Source organism: Ursus maritimus, unplaced genomic scaffold, assembly GCF_017311325.1.
Source record: "Ursus maritimus isolate PB19 unplaced genomic scaffold, ASM1731132v1 scaffold_8, whole genome shotgun sequence".
NCBI classification, from domain to species: Eukaryota; Metazoa; Chordata; class Mammalia; order Carnivora; family Ursidae; genus Ursus; species Ursus maritimus.
Genome location: NW_024426996.1, coordinates 50,243,005 through 50,255,648, shown reverse-complemented (window position 1 = coordinate 50,255,648; position 12,644 = coordinate 50,243,005).

Below are 12,644 nucleotides of genomic sequence, written 5' to 3'. Positions count from 1 at the left end.
AGAGAAACCAAATTGAGAGACATTCTACAAAACGACTGCCAATACTCATCAAAAGTGTCATGTCATGAAAGACAAGAAAAAATTGAGTAACTGTCATAGTCTAGAGGAGACGGAGGAAACCCAATAACTTAATACAGTGTGGGATCCTGGATTGGATCCTGGGACAGGAAAAAAAGACATTAAGGCAAAAACCAGTAAAATTGCAATAATGTCTATAGCTTAGTTAATGGTATTATATGTTCACTTTCTGTTTTTGATCAGCATACTATTGTTATGCAAATTGTTAATATCAGAAAAAACTTGGGTGAAGAGTATACATGAATTCTGCACTATTTTTGTAATTTTTCTGTAGGTGTAAAACGTTTCAGAACAAAAAGTTAAAAAAAAAAAAAGAATAAAGGTGAGGGGTGGGATCTAGAGTGTAGGGTAAAAAGTACTCCGGGTTAGGAGGAGGTATGTCTCTCCCATGGAACCAAGAGGGCTGGCGGAAAGCATGAGTGGTCATGGAGGTAGATTTACTGAATTGATGTAAGGAAACTGGTGGAGTTCTTCAAGGGAAGACCAGGGCTGTCCCCTTAACGTCCACCACAGGGTTTGCCATATAGTAGGGACACAACAAATGTTTATTGAACTGAACAGGCCTGGATTTGAGTCATGATTATATGATTTCTAGATATGACCTTAAGCAAGTTCTTTACTCTCTGTGCCTCCATTTTCTCTGAAAATGGAGATCATAATCCCAGTTGTTGAGATGGAAATTAATATATATTTATCAAAGTCTATTTCCTTCGCTTCCTGGGCACACAGCTAGATAATGCTTCAGCCTCCAGTTATGTTAGATGCCTACTGACTCACACACCACTAGCTCTCAATATATATTTAAGGAAAGATTGTAACTACTGAAATGTTCCATTATAAACTTTGTTGTGGGGGCACCTGGGTGGCTCAGCTGGTTAAGCGGCTGCCTTTAGCTCAGGTCATGATCTCAAGGTCCTGGGATCAAGCCCCGTGTCAGGCTCCCTGCTCGCAAGGAAACTGCTTCTCCCTCTCCTCCCTGCTTGTGTTCTTTCTCGCTGACTCTCTCTTTCTTTCTCAGAAAGATAAATAAAACCTTAAAAAAAAAAAAAAACCAAAACCAAAACTTTGTTGTGTTACCAGTTACTATTTATCTTGATCCAAGATGATATCTTTTTTTAAAATTTCTTTTCTTTTCTTTCTTTTTTTTAAGATTTTATTTATTTACTTGACAGAGAGAGAGACAGCCAGTGAGAGAGGGAACACAGGCAGGGGGAGTGGGAGAGAAAGAAGCAGGCTCCCAGCGGAGGAGCCTGATGTGGGGCTCGATCCCAGGACTCCGGGACCATGCCCTGAGCCGAAGGCAGACGCTTAACGACTGAGCCACCCAGGCGCCCCCCAAGATGATATCTTGTCTGGCCACAGAGGTGGTTAAGACCAAATGAAAATTTCCAATGGATAACTTGTTGTAAAGAATATGCTTTTTTACACAGATCTAAGTGATAATGATTAATTCTTCCCTAATTATGAGCCATGGAAAAAAGCCATGTATACTTAATCCTCCAACATAGGCTAGAACTGGAAAGAAATAATAGTTGTAGAAAAAATTTACAGGGTATTTCTTTTTTTCCTCACCACTCATCTAATTTGAGGACACACTATTATTAGAAACAGTGTGAGGGCAGAGGGGTATGTTGTGGTTAAAGAATGAGAAAAATGATTTGCAGCTAACAAAAACTTGCTGATCACTGAGGTGGAGTCTTCTGGGGTTGTAGTACCTTAGATTAAATCATCAATGGTTTAGATGTTGAATCTCGATTTTTCTGGTTCGGTTAACATGGTCGCATCACTTAGATGAATTAAATGAATCCACAGATTCTCCTGCCAACCAATTTCTTGTGAGAATAATATATAAATCAGAATGCTAATTTACTAATTCACGATGATAAATGAAATCAAAGAGCAGATGTATGTTTTATCAGCTGCTTGATGCACTTTCTTTGTAGGAAAATCTATATGGAAATTTATATCAGAAAGTTTTCTGATAAACAGGAATCTGGAGCAAGAAGAGTTAGATGTGTAATCTTAAAGGCCAGGATTATCGCATTATGATAACTGAATACAATCATTTCAATGGTAAGGACAGACTTGCTAAGGGAGGGTTGCTTTTTCTCTACTGATACTTTCTTTTATGTGGCTTGAGCTAGGATGGTGTAACTCCTCGCTTCTCACTATCCCTTTACCCATCCCAGGGAAGAGAGAGTGATATCTGATTGGTAAATTTGGGAAGAATGACCTAGGCATCTTGCCTCATTCCCTCTCTTTTTCTTGAGCAAGGTTGCACACAGGGAGCACACACTTTTTTCAAGATTTAAGACTTCTTTGGTTCAGTGTGTTGCCCAGGGCCAACTTCTCCACTGGGCACAGTAGGACCAATGTCTAGAGTCTAGCATACTTTCAGAGGCCCCTAAAATGTTTTGTTTTAGTTTAAAATCAGAAGGAAAAAAATGAACTTGTAGGTCAAAGAAAAAGATTTTTTAAAATATTTATTTGAGAGAGAGAAAGAGAGAGCAAAGCAGTGGGGAGAGGCAGAAGGAGAGGGAGAAGCAGACTCCCCACTGAGCAGGGAGCCCAAGGCAGGTCTCTATCCCAGGACTCTGGGATCATGACCTGAGCTGAAGGCAGACGCTTCACTGACCGAGCCATGCAGGTGTCCCACTCAAAGAAAATGGTTAAAGGGAAATTGTTTAATATATATATTAACATATATAACATATATATTTATATATATTATTTCAACATCTTCATTATCCATTCACCAGTCAATGGACACTTGGGCTGTTTCCATAGTTTGGCTATTGTAAATAATGCTGCAGTAAACATAGGGGTGCATGTAGCCCTTTGAATTAGTGTTCTTGTATTCTTTGAGTAAATACCCAGTAGTGAGATTGCTAGATCATAAGGTATTTCTATTTTTAACTTTTTGAGGAACCTCCATACTGTTTTCCACAATTTGCATTCCTACCAACAGTGCGCAAGTGTTCCTTTTTCTCCACAGCCTTGCCAATACCTGTTGTTTCTTGTGTTGTTGATTTTAGCCATTCTGACAGGTGTGAGGTGGTATTTCATTGTAATTTTGATTTACATTTCTCTGATGATAAGTGATGATGAGCATCTTTTCATGTGTCTGTTGGCCATCTGGATGTCTTCTTTGGAGAATGTCTGTTCATGTCTTCTGCCCATTTTTAAATTGGATTATTTGGTTTTTGGGTGTTGAGTTTTAAAAGTTGTTTATGTATTTTGGATACTAGCCCTTTATCAGATAATGTCATTGCAAGTATCTTCTCCTATTCTTTTTGATTGATTGTTCCTTCACTGGGTAGAAGCATTTTATTTTATTTTATTTTATTTTATTTTATTTTATTTTGACATAATCCAAATAGTTTATTTTTGCTTTTGTTTCCCTTGCCCCAGGAGACGTATCTTGAAAGAAGTTGCTATGATTGATGCCAAAGAAGTTACTGCCTGTGGTCTCTTCCAGGATTTTTATGGTTTCAGGTCTTACATTTAGGTCTCTAATCCATTTTGAATTTTTTTTTGTATATGGTATAAGAAAGTGGTCCAGTTTCATTCTTCTGCATGTTGCTGTCCAGTTTTCCCAATACCATTTGTTGAAGAGATCATCTTTTTCCCATTGGATATTCTTTCTTGCTTTCTCGAAGATTAATTGACCATATAATTATGGGTTTATTTCTGGATTTTCCATTCTGTTTCATTGATCTATGTGTCTGTTTTTGAGCCAGTACCATACTGCTTTGATTACTACAGCTAATATAGCTTGAAGTCCGGAATCATGATGCCTCCAGCTTTGCTTTTCTTTTTCAAGATTTCTTTGACTATTTGGGATCTATTGTAATTCCATACAAATTTTAGGATTGTTTGTTCTAGTTATGTGAAAAATGCTATTGGTATTTTGATATGGATTGCATTAAATGTATAGATTGCTTAGGGAGGGTAGTATAGACATTTTAACAATATTTTTTTCTTCCAATCCATGAGCATGGAACATCTTTCCATTTCTTTGTGTTGTCTTGAATTTCTTTCGTCAGTGTTTTACAGTTTTCAGAGTACAGGTCTTTCACCTCTTTCAACAGGTTTTTTTGCAGCAACCCATCAAAACTGAGAATTCTCTATGCTCTGTCATGAACAAATGTTCAATGTAGGATATATTTTGAAACACCTACATCTACAGGGGACCCCAAGCAAAATCTGGAACTGTTTTACATATTTAAAAAGCACTTATGGACTGCCTGAATGGCACAGTTGGTTAAGCATCTGCAGCCTTCAGCTGAGGTCCTGATCCCCACATCCAGTTCCCTGCTCAGTGGGGAGCCTGCTTCTCCCTCCCTCTCTGTGCCTCCCCCCACTTGTGCACTGTCTCTCATGCTTTCTCTCAAATAAATAAATAAATAATCTTAAAAAAAAAAGCACTTATGTTAGGTGATACTATTATATTTGAAAAGCAAGTTGGAATTACAAATAACATTTTTCTAGGAAAAAAAATCACGTTCGTAGTCTTTTTTCCTTGCCTAGTTTACTTGATTAAAACCCTGTATGGAGTATCTGTATGGCATGGCAGAACTAAAAATGTGAGCCCTACACCTATTTAAAAGCCGATATTATTTTCCATTTCACCATGCTACTACTCTCCTTAGTAAAAATGACAGTGATGATGCTTTGTATGTGTATGTCTTATCTCAGAAAAATTGTCACAGTCTCCTTAAAGTCGGGGGGTTGTGTCTTCTACTTTTACAATATCCCTAAATTCTCAAGAAATATTGGTTGAAAAAAGAATAGCTCCTGATATTTATTTTGTTATTTAATTTTTCAATGGGATTTCAATGATACAAATAAATTGTGCTCTTCTACCCCTTAGTGTATATATGTAATTATTCTGACTTTACAGCAGATATAATTTCATCATCCCATTTAAATTCACCTTAATTAAAAGGTGTATAGGGCCAACTGGGTGGCTTAGGTGGTTAAGTGTCTGCCTTCAGCTCAGATCATGATCCCAGGGTCCTGGATGGAGTCCCTGTGTAGGGTTCCCTGCTCAGCGGAGAGTCTGCTTCTTCCTCTCACTTTGCGTACCCCCCTCCCGCCCCCCTCCATGGGCGCGTGCGCTTGCTCTCTCTCCCTCGCGCTCTCTCTCTTTCAAAAAAAAAAGGTGTATAAACACAAATGAAGCTTCTATGCTACAATTCTTGGAGTGTGCATTACAATACAGGCTCATACAAAATGTATTTAACCTCATTTGTAGGCTGTTTTAACTCTAGGAGTTGCTTTACAAATATCATTCTGGTCCTTCTAGGAATTTCCCAAGTACTTCTCATCTTTTCAATACTGGGAAGGATGATATAAAATAAATAGTACTATCCATAGATTTGAAAACATGTTAAAGGAAATGGATACCACCTCCAGAAAAGTTTACCCTCAAAGTGTTAAGTAGTCCTGGGTCTTGGAAATTTATATTTGAATATGCTCAAATAATTGCACTGGGATTGGTGCTCTTCTTGCTCTGTTCCCTAATGCTTTTCCTTTCAAAATACAAATCAGTTTAAACCAAACCAACAAACTTGTTTTAACAATCCTCAAACTCCATTCTAATTAGCAAAATTCAAGACTTTGTCTTTCAGAAATGCTATCACCAAACATTCACTTAGAAGTCTCAGTTCTTAGGCAGGATCGGAGGGGAAGGTCTATTAGGTGGAATGTGCTACTTGGCCCCAGGCCCAGTTTATATTTTCCATCAGCAAACACTGCTTTTGCTTAGGGTGAATTTCTTTTAGAATGCCTGTTGAGCTTGCCCTCTCTCAACTTGAAAGAGGTGAGGTTTGTGTGTGTGTGTGTGTCTGTGTTTCTTTTTATTTTTAAAATTTTTAAATAGTACAATCAAATTTTGAGAACCCAATTGGATTTCATTATAGAGATTGTCACATTTAATTTTAAAAAGAATTTACAAAAAACCTACTAAATAGTTAAACTTTGTTGGACACCACTATTAGAAAACACCTCAAGTTAACCTAGGCCCAAAAAGGGAAGGTTTATTATAATAAAAGGAATGTTTTAAAGAAACCAAGGAGAGGGATGCAGCTAGCCCTGAGAAAGACAGCAAGCAAATCTTTGAGAGCCCAGATAGTATTTTCTTTCCATCTCTCAATCTGTCTTCTCTGCTTCGTCTCCTTCATTCTTGCGGGGACTGATTCCTTTGCTCCCCAGGCTTCTTGCAGAATATATCTGGCCCCAACTCCTGAGTTAACCCCGGAACAGGCTTAGCTGCACAAAGAAACGGAATCTCTCTAGAATATCTTATTCCTTCTTAAATATTTTTTAAAAATACTAAATAGATTCTTTTGTTTCAAAAAGGTACAGTGAAAAGTCTTCCCAGCCTTTTCCCTTTAGTTACCTATTTCTGTTTCTCCAAGGCAACCAACGGTACCGGTTTGTTCCAGCTCCTTCCAGACCTATTTTATGCATATGTGATAAAACACATTTATCTATCTATCTGTCTGTCTATCTAGGTATTCTCTCTCCATTTTTTTCCACTAATGGCAGTATAACATATACACATTTTCACTGAGCAATTTATTCTGGAAACTGTACAGTATCAGCATTTAGAGAATGCCATAGGATTTGACGTTGTGATGTAGCATATTTCACCAGTTCTCTATTGATAAACATCTAGGTTTCCCCCCTTTTTTGCTATTACAAATAATGCTGCAATAAAAACTGGAACACACACACATTTGAGAGTAATTTTTCTTTTTCTGTGAGCAATCTTTTTTATGCTTTGTCTGTTTTTTTTCTATTGGATTATTGGTCTTTTTCTTATTGATTTCTAGGTATTTATATATTAGAGAAATCAGTCATTTGTCTCTGATTTGAATCTCATTTTTTCTTTTTCTTTTTTTTTTTAAGATTTTATTTATTTATTTGACAGAGAGAGAGACAGCCAGCGAGAGAGGGAACACAAGCAGGGGGAGTGGGAGAGGAAGAAGCAGGCTCATAGGGGAGGAGCCTGATGTGGGGCTCGATCCCATAACGCCGGGATCACGCCCTGAGCCGAAGGCAGACGCTTAACCGCTGTGCCACCCAGGCGCCCCAGCCACTTTTTCTTTGTTTATCATTTGATTTTAATGATGCTTTTTGTCTTTGTCCTAATTCTAAAATTTCCCAGGTAGGGCTAATTGGATAAAACACCTACTCTTGGTTAATTCACTGTGGCTGGGGAGGTAGAGTCATTTTAAAAAAAATCCTGGCGTGTACTTTATGGAATGGGGGTAAGTAAAACTAAGGCGAAATTGTGCACAAGGAAGGTACCCTAAAATGTCTACTACATTTCAATGTGTAAAGAACCTTTTCTGGTAACTGGGGATATGGTTTCTTGCCTAGGGGAAGAGAGCTTACAGCTTGGAGAAGTTACACAACCACGAACAGTCACCATTGGAATCAGGTAAGAGAGGATATACAAATCACTGTGGGCATAGAGGAAGAAGCAGTTCATTATGTTTGGGGTATGTGGGAGAACTGTAAGGGAGAAAAGGAATTTGAGCTGGATTTGTAAAGACAGAAGTAAGTGAAAATGAGTGATTGCTGGCCAAGGGCGTAAGATCATTGGAAGTAGGTTATATTGGGAAGTGTATGATTGTCATAAATGGAAGAGTAATGTGACTGACAGAAAGATGTTACCAGGAATGGTTACAGGATGTAATATTTCCTTACTGGTAAATGATACGAAATCTTAACACTTACATAAAGTTGGAGCTACCACAATATGCTTCTGGACTGAAGTGTGGCTTCCTGTAAAAATCCCCCCCCCCCCCAAGACAGAACTGTGGTTGCTGTCATACCCACAGGGTTCTCCTGGGAACGAGAAAAATTTCCTTGCCATTCTGCAGTTCTGGTTCTCTTAGGGTTTTGTGTGTGTGTGTGTGTGTGTGTGTGTGTGTGTGTGTGTGTGTGTGTGTTTAATACTCTCTTTGCCAATCCCATCTCGACCCTTCCCTGTCACCTTTGGAGACTGCCTCATGCCTGCCTCCCACTTATGGAGAAATTGGGTAAAACAAGGATACATTTCTCGAGAGCATTCCTCAGTGTTTCTAGGCTTGAGGGTCTCTTTGAAGTCCATTTCTGTAGGATTCGTGGCAGGATTTGGACGTATGGGCTGAGGGGCTGGGATTTTATCTTCAAACATATAGATGAGGGTTTCTTCCCAAAGCATGATATAAAATTTTATGCCCTGAGATACTCTCCATGGATAACGATTTTTGGTCAAGTAAGTTTGGAAATATGTAATACTAGTCCCCTCTTTTATAATGTACAATGTCATATTAATCTCTGAGAATTTATGCAAAGGACAGAATGCAATGAGAAGCCCTCCAGTTTAGAAGAAATGTATAATTTATTTACCCTTCATTTACATATTTTCTCACACAATGTTTCTTACAATTTTGAGAAAAGCTAAAATAAATAGTGGGGAGCTGTGAAGTTTCTGAGACGCAGATTTGGTTTTTTATGAAGTTTTCGCTCAGCCTGCAATGCCCTCATTCTCCTTATTTTTTTCTTGTTTGCTTATTTTTTTGCTTTCTTATTTTTTACTATTGTTCTTTGGTTTCTCAATAGTAGGTTGACTTTTTTTCTCCTCATTCTGCCCCCCACTCAGCTTTACTGAGGTACAATTGATAAAATTGTATATACTTATGTATGTACAACGTGATTTAACATATATTGTGAAATGATTAACATGTCCATCAACTCACATGGTTACCTTGTAGGTGCATGTATGTGTAGAATACTTAAGATCTATTTTCTTAGCAAATTTCAATTCTCAAACGTTATCTCCTCTTGGTAGATATTGTTAGTATTCTATTGCTTCCCTCAGGTTGTTTCCTCATTTAAAACTTTTTTAAACACCGCTTTATGTCTGCCTTTTATATTTTATAAATAATTGCACAAAAAATAATTTTTCTTCATGATTGAGTCCATAATATCTGCAAGTAATAATAACTACCTTCTATTGAGTCTTTACTTTTACGTGGTTTCATTATTTTAATTAATCAGAAAGTGAATATAATGAATGCATCTGAGAGATGAGAGAAATGAGTTGTAGAGAGCTTAAAGTAATTTCCCCCAAGTCACAGAGCTTGCAGCTCTTGTTGAGTGTGGTAAAGCAATCCTTGATAAGGATAAGTCCATTGATACTTATTTACTTTGGATAACAGCAGTATTACCCACTATCCAGTTTCCACCAGATTTAAAGTTGAAAAACACAGGAGTTCCAGCATACGTTGGTCCTACTTTCTTTTAACAGAGTTCTTGCAACAATGCTATTCTAGAGGGGCTTGGGTGGATCAGTGGTTGAAAGTCTGACTCTTGATCTTAGCTCAGGTCTTGATCTCAGGGTCTTGATATTGGGGTTGTGAGTTCTGCCCCTGTTGGGCTCCACGCTGGATGTGGAGCCTACTTAACAACAACAACAACAACAAAACAATGCTATTCTAAGTTTAATTGGAAATGAAAACAAGTTTATCAGCTATTTTGTAGAGGAGGAAAAAATCTTGAGACAGATTTTCTTTGATTTGCCATATGCTGCATTATAGAGTAATGCTCACTCATTCTTTCATTCAGCAAATATCCATGGAGCGTTTATTTTGTACAAGGCTCTGAGTTTGGCAGTGAAGAATAAAAGATTGAATGGGAAATAGAACCTATCTTCAAGGAATTGATGAACTGCTAAGGGAAATTATAAATATGTAAATATTATAATTAAGCAGAATGCTCTGAGTCAAAAGCAAAGTATAGGAATGTGAAAGCAGAGTTTATTTTTGATTGGGAGGAAATCATACTTATGTTCTAAACATAAATATAAACATCAACAAGAAGGTTTAGTATTTAGCCATTAAATAGACCAAAGATGGCTTTAGACAAATATAAAAGATTTATTTATAATGCATTGGCCATTTTATTTATAAAAATCCAAGACATTTTCTAAAACAGAAACTATTATTTCCTTAAAGGCCATCTTTCATGTAAAGAAATGGCAGTGTTCATCTTATTTAAAGTATTAGGTTGTAGGTATTTTGTCATTCTTCAGATTCATCTGGCATTGTAGAGAATTAAATATTTTAATTAATTGTAACCAATTGGAAGATTACAGAGAGCAGAGTGTGATTAAGAGTAGCATCAAGATAACCATTCAAAGATTCTTAAATTTCTTCTTTGAAATTGAAAGATACATGATCTTGAATGAGAATGACCATGATAAACAATCTATTTATCCAATGTTTTAACCTAATGTCGATGTCTCGCCCTTTGAAAGATGTGTTGTACTTTTCCTATTGGCTTAGAATTTAAACCAATAAGGAAGGAGAACATTTTTATAAATATTCACAAAGGAAGGCTGGCATTGTGAATGTTGAGTGAAGACTGCTTTGTTCTTCATTTGAGTCTGACTTTCAGAATTTTGTAATATCGATGTTTTTCTTTTATTGGTGTAGTAAGCACTCGTTTTTAAAAAAATTCAGGCTGGATGATGTCTTGGCTTCAAATATATTTTCCAGTGTTAAGAACACTTTATTTCTTATTGTTCAGACAAGAAGTGATGAATCTTTAACAATGTTCAAAGGAAAATCAAGAATTTAAATGTGTTTTTATTATCATGGTGAACATATTTCATTCGAACAAAATTGATACTAATTTGCTGGATTTGTTTGAAGTCATAATTACTAGGGTTCTTTCATTTCTAAAGTGGTGTATATCACTGTTATTAGTCTCTTAATGGCTGTTCAGAGGCAGAGTTAATATTAGGTTTTCAGCAATAGCTATTTGTATCTTGAGATTCTGGGTACTTTATTAAAATTTTTGCTGTTTTGAAATTTAATAAAAGCATTAATAAAGGTTTTTGTATTGTAATTTAATATTGGGACTCGAGGATCTTTAATAATACCAAAAAAAAAAAATCCTACAAAAGGGGAAAAAAAGCCCTTTTTTTCCCTTTGTATTTTTGTGTGTAGTTGGTTTCATTAGAAAATTTACAATCCCGAGGTCTCTGCTTAAGTATTTCTGATTCTAAAAAAAACTCCACTAGAATGTTTTCATTGAGTGTGAGTAGGTATTCCAATTAGACCCAGATGAAGATAAAAATCCACTTGGAATTTTTTCCAAATTTCCACTCAGTTTAAAGCAATTACTACAACGTGGACAGTCTGTCTCTTCGACGCAAATACTTTGTCAGGAGGCTATTTTGTTTCTCTATGAAAAACAATGAAGGTGGAGTAAAAAGCAATTGCAAAGGGAGTCGAACAGAGGAAGAAAAAAATGGATCAGTTAAACCACCACCACCGCCACCGCCACCACCAGCAGAAAACAAGGGTGAAAAATTCGTGTACCTGAAAACATTGATTTCACATCAGAACATAGATGAAACAAACCAAAGAAAGCAGAGTTTAGGGGAAGAAACGGAGCAGGCGTAGGAGACGAACTAATAGTACAGTGATCGCAAAAGGGAAGAAAACCTCGTTGCTTTTCCTTGGCACTGAAAACCGAAGCTCTAACTGGAGGGCAAAGGTCAGTGCCTACAGTGCCGCCTCGCAAACAAGCCCACGTTTTGGTGCTTCCGCCAGCGTATTCGGACCGACGTGGGCAGCTCATGTTGGGAGCCGGCAGCCTTCGTCCCGGCCACGGCCACCGTCGACCCCTTTGTCTCCCGGCGGCAAGGCGGCCGGCGCGCCCGGAAACCTCCGCGGGCAGTGCCGCGCGCGCAACGACGGAGTTCGCGCGCCCGCCGCCGCCGCCGCCGCGGCCCTACACGCCCCGAGTCAACAGCCCAGTTAGGCAAAGCTGAGGCGGTCTGGCTCGCCCCGCGGTCCCTCCCAACTTGCCGCCGGGACCCGCGCGCTGGCGGGCCCGCCCCGGCTCTCATTTCCTCCCCCACTACGGCCAGTACCGAGTACGACCTTGTGTTTCTGTTTTGCTTTTGGGTTGGGAGAGTGCAGAGGGCTGAAAACAGCTGTGGTTTCCCGCGCCGTTTACTTCGGCAAACATTTGAGGCCCCTTATTGATAACGTTCACGGGCTCAAAACAGCTCCCGCCTTCCCCGAAAACTCCACACATTGAAAAGGGCTTGCTCCTCCCTGTGGCCGTTCCACGAGGGGAGGGGGAAACACAGGATTTCGGGGGAGTTTTTGGTGGTAGTGGTGGAAGTACGGGTCCGATGCGGCAGAATCGGCCAGGCCCGGACTCGCTCTCCTGAAGGAGCGGGAGAGGCGGGAGCGCCCGCGGGCCCGGTCTCCCAAGCCGGCCCCGCGGGGCGGGCCGACGCGCCATGGCGGAGCTCGGGGACGAACCAGAGGTCGCGGCGGGGAGCCGGCGGGTGTGGGGGAGGCGGAGGGCGGTGAGCCACCTGAACGACGTGGCAGCCGTTCCCTACTTCCCGAGACCCCTCCCCATTCGGCCGCCCACCCGCCCTCTCGCGGCTGGCTGCTGCGAGGCTGCTCTTCCCGGGCCGGACAGAGAGCGGCAGTGTCTCCCCGCCCGGCACTCGCCGCGCGTCTCCCCCCCCCCCCCCCCCC